Source organism: Glycine soja, chromosome 1 (genome assembly GCF_004193775.1).
Source record: "Glycine soja cultivar W05 chromosome 1, ASM419377v2, whole genome shotgun sequence".
Taxonomy (NCBI): Eukaryota; Viridiplantae; Streptophyta; class Magnoliopsida; order Fabales; family Fabaceae; genus Glycine; species Glycine soja.
Window position 1 is genome coordinate 47,161,672 of NC_041002.1, and position 5,348 is coordinate 47,167,019.

Sequence of the window (5,348 nt, forward strand, 5' to 3'; positions counted from 1 at the left end):
AAGATCGGGCTGCACAATGCACAAGGCAAGATGAAATGTCAAATGAAGAATTGAAGCTGCAGGATTCACGATGTCGGATACAATGTCCAGGACATCCTGCCTGAAAATACTGGAATTGCTAAAAGCATTGAAGCTGCAGGATCCACGATGTCGGATACAATGTCCAGGACATCCTGCCCGAAAATACTGGAGTTGCTAAAAGCATTGAAGCTGCAGGATCCACGATGTCGGATACGATGTCCAGGACATCTGGCCCGAAAATACTGGACATATAAATCTGTTATATCTTTAACAGATTATTGTGCAGTTAGCAAGAGATAAGATGATCTATCTTTAGGAACGAATTAAAAGATCATTAAAGTTCGAATTACAAACTAGAAGAGTTCGTTCAGGGATTAAAGATTAAAGATTAAAGATTCAAACTAAAAGATCAAACGTTATCTTTTAGTTCTTTAACTGCAGATTTTTCAGGATAATGATAGATCTCATCCAGCACAAGTAGTTGCAGCCCAGATACGCACACTGCTTTATAAACATGGAGGCTGCACGAGTTCTGTACCAAGTCCGGGATTGAAGAGTTATTTTGTGAGTTTTGGGACTTGAGTGTTTTGTGAGCCACCTTGATGTTACTCTAACATCAAGTGTTGGACCTGAGTGTGTAGAGTTGATCTCTAGTGTGTAGAGTTGATCTCTTGTGTGTAGAGTTGATCTCTAGTGTGTAGGGTTGATCCCTTTTGTTCAGAGTTGATCTCTGGTGTGTCTTTGATTTATTTGTAAACACGGGAGTGTGATTGAGAGGGAGTGAGCGGGGTTCTCATATCTAAGAGTGGCTCTTAGGTAGAGATTGCACGGGTAGTGGTTAGGTGAGAAGGTTGTAAACAGTGGCTGTTAGACCTTGAACTAACACTATTTTAGTGGATTTCCTCCCTGGCTTGGTAGCCCCCAGATGTAGGTGAGGTTGCACCGAACTGGGTTAACAATTCTCTTGTGTTATTTACTTGTTTAATCTGTTCATACGGACACATATAATCTGCATGTTCTGAAGCGTGATGTCGTGACATCCGGTACGACATCTGTCCCCAGTATCAGAATTTCACTGAGCACCTCTAATAGGGGAAACCCTCCTTCTTTACCCATTCTTCCTTTTCTTTCCTTTAGCAATCTAATCCCTTCTTCCATCCACATTAGCCTCTGAAGTGTAAAGTCTCTCATGACTATGAGAGACTAAACCCCCATTGTTGGAAGCCTAGTAGGCCAACTCTTGTAATATAACTCTTTCTTATTATCTATCTAATGTAATTTTGTTTCCATTGCTCTTTTTTGTGTCTGATTGTTTATTATGGTTTGGTCATCCATATAGTGTTTAGGGGATAATGCATTGAAAAATGGTAATTCTCTAAAGAACTAGGAAAGAGTATCTAAATGAAATCATTGCCAGAAATAGATTGATATTCATTTAACCTATTTCATGTATCTCTAATCTTAATGTGATTTATTATTTTGATCTTTGCAAAGAAATTTGGGAGAGAAGAATAGATAAATTAGGCTCTTCCTGTGCGGGAAACTAAAGATAGAGTGTCATAGTAAATGTAGGTGGAAATTAGGATACCATTAGATAGAGAAAATCATTAACATTGCATCATAAGTAGTTTTGGCATGTTAGGCTCCAACATATTTAAATTTTAAATTTATCTTTTTTTATCATCATTTTTATCTTTTACTTTTCTTATCTTTTACATTAAAATTTCTTATTTATTTTATCTTCTATTTTTTATCTTTAAATCTCTTATCTTTTATTTTAAATCTTTATCTTATCTCCTATCTCTCTTTATTTTTTATTTTGAATTTCTTATCTCTTGCTTGTAAATTGGGTTTGAATCAATCTAAGTACAAACAAAGTCCCTGTAAATTTGAGACTCAGATTTACGAGTACTTCATTATTTGAGATAATTTTGTGCACTTACTAATGAGTTAACAATATCCCTAGGTATAATTAATACTTGCATTGAAAAGAGAAGTTTATTATAAAAATAAGTTGGTGAATAGTAGAATGTATTGTAATTGATACTTAGTGAGATAATTTATAACAAAAGTAGTTAAAAATTTTGGGATATTATGGTCAAAATTTGTATTAATTGAATGTTACTTAATGAGTGCGTCACAACCTTAAATGACTATTATTTTAGAATGGATGAAGTAATATTTTTTAAACATTGGAAAATAGTAGTTGTTAAAAGCAAAAATCTGTTCTAACAAAGAGTGCTTTGATTTTAATGTTGGATATCATTAAAGATAACTTTAAATGCTATTCTTCTTAAGCCAAATAAGTAGTTATAAAAGTAGGTTGTTCCACTGTAATGTTTGTACTATGATTATGTGTTAGATAAAAGTTTCCACACTAGTATATATAGAAACCCTTTTCAAATCACCCTTCCAAAAGAGTTTCCGTGAAACTGATTTATTATGTGAGATAGTGATATTTTTTTAATATCAAGACAAACATGTTAAATTGATTGGGACTATAAACAATATAAAAAGTACTTCCTACATCGATTCGATTCTATAGCAACCAATGTAGAATGTGGATGCTTATTCAAATTTTATAAATCCTAGACCAAACTTTCTAGATTGATTTAGTTTTAACAAATGTAGACAAAACATTTTACATCAATTCACAAGACAGTGGGAAGAGAATGTTAATGTATTTTCATTTTTCTTAAAATTCTAGACCTAAATTTCTACATTGATTGTACGAGGGATCAATCAAGAAATTCACTTTGAAAATCGATTCCTCATGTAACCAATATATATTAAAGTCCAATTTTGTTTCTGTAGAATCCTATCAATCTCAAACTATACTACTAACATTTTTACTATTAGACCCGGATAATTAATAACAAGAAAATGTTGACTACACACTTTTTTGAATGCACATTTTATTATTTTGATTGAAAATTATATATTTTAGAGGGTTTCACCTCTTATTTAATGACCATCTCTCCAAAAATTTTAATCTGCAATAAATTTTAACCAATAAAAAAATATATTAAAAAGAACATATTAATTAAAAAGCATTATTAGCACCATAGTTCTAAATTGTTGTTGCGGTCTCAAACATTGCAATGCGAATTGCAGTCATTGTAACATAAAATTATTATATGATAGCACCTAATGCATAAAAGAATTCTATAGTTATACTATTTATTGATGTATCTTTTATTATAAGATCTAAAATTTTGTATTGTTTGTCATCATCCTAAGACTCCCGCGCTCTCCCAACATCCCACACGACCACACTTATATGATAGTACCCAATGGTGTTTGAGGTTCTGTTGTGGCCCAATTGTGATTTAACTGCAGCTAGCTCTGTTGCAACATTTCATATGATTTAAATTCACAGCATAATTGCTGGTTGTTGCCATTGTGGATAGCTCCAATATTGTGGCCGCAACAGGTGTTGCGGTCCACAATTTAGAACCTTAGTTTTTTTAATAATAAATTGCAACTAACACGGATGAACATACATAATTATGAAATTATATTGGAAAAATTAAGATTACATCGGATTAATAAAATCATAAACCACCCAAAGAAAAAACATGTATCAAGTACATGAATAACAACAGGTGGTAAATAGCTTATATTTCTAACTAGGGCTTTGTGGTTTTAGTGGCTGCTTGTCGATACCTAGATGCATATCTATGAAACAAGGCAAGCGCATTATTAGTAACTTCTGCCACATTCATGGCCTTAACCTAAGCTGCTCTCTTGTTAATCCAATGACCAGGAAATGAGTACACACAACTACTAGCATCTGTTAATGCAGTGCTCACCCATGTCTCATCATTGCTTATGCGCCACAACATGTCATCATTGATGGTGGAGCCACGTTGGTTCAACCTGCGTAGTTCTTTGATGGCTTGGCTAATTAAGTTACTCCACACTATCAATGATTTGGTTCACACAATCTTGCACGGCTAAGTACTCCCTTTTATTGTTCTTGACACCCTTGGCCTTAATTTGCTTAGTCACTTTCAAAAGGTACCCTCTTGTGTGAATTGCTCTAGAGAGGCTCACTCACAAGGTATATTGGGATAAGTGTTGAGGGTCATTTAGGGTGGATTTGGCATATCTGGCAAGGCAACGAATGCAAAGATTTGGGTATAGGGTGTCATTGCAAGAAAACTCTATGAAGGTCATGTTGAAATTTTCTATTAATAATTAATGTGGGTTAATATTATAAGATCATTATATTAATTATTTATTATTAGTGAGTTTTATTTTATATGATCAAATTAAGTAAGTTTGTTAGACAAATAAATTAGATAATATAGATTTAAATGAACAAATGTCAGTGTTGACCCATTAGGGGATAATGAGAAACCTATGTTAACACGCTATGAGAATGTTATGGTCCCCAATATACCGAGTCGTCACACACATAGTTTCTCTTTTCCTCATCTAAAGAGAAATAAAAAAAATTTGGTTGAGGAAGAATCATGAAGTCCCCGATTACGCTGTTAGTCGGTTATTCATTATCTCTACAATATTTCGTAACAGATCTTAAAAAAAACACATAGATCAGAAATCACCTACAAATTCAAATTTCGTTGCGTTTGTTTGACCAATCATTATGTATTCAGATATTCCTAAAACTCTTCTTGATAATATAATGTAATGTGTTCATAGTGGTTATTAATATTTTATAAGGATCCCTTAAAATTCCAACAGGTCATTGTTTGAGAATTCTTGTGCCTTGATGGTTCAACTAGCCGGGGTGGCCAGAATTGAAAAGAGGAGAGAGAGGAAAATGGCTAGCAATGTGAGGTTAAGTTGTGCCATGTTGGGTCACAATTGAAGCTTTGGTTGGCTGCGAGAGCCTAATAGAAGAGAGCTTTAAAAGCTTCAAACGAGTTTTTTGGTTGATGAAAATGGCAATGGGATGTGGTGCTTATATAGAGAATTCTTCACATCATCACATGCATAGGTATATTTAATTTTTTTTTCCTTACGTTATTTTATGTGCTTTGTACGTGCAATGAGTTGTGCTAATAACGAAGCAGAATGATATAGGATATTAATCTAGCAAAATTTAATTGGAGCTTGTCGGTGAAATTAATATAAAATCAGATTATAAAATTGGCATTAGCATACTGTCGTAAGCAAATACATTATCTTAATTATTATCTTATGTGTAGATAATAATAGATTCGTATCAAAGATAGTCAACCGGCCCGTTATCAAGAAAACACCCAATGGTGTAAAACTAGTTTAAGAAGCTTGTTTTTCGTATTTGAGGGCGGTGGCGGTATGAGAAGTAACGTGGCTCAAACTTTTGTTATTACACT

The 5,348-nt window shown here is 33.5% G+C and overlaps 1 pseudogene; it reads right to left on the reverse strand.

The window, feature by feature from the left end:
* Positions 1 to 3,650: 3,650 nt before the first annotated feature.
* On the reverse strand, positions 3,651 to 4,842 carry LOC114405379 (annotated as a pseudogene).
* Positions 4,843 to 5,348: the final 506 nt, after the last annotated feature.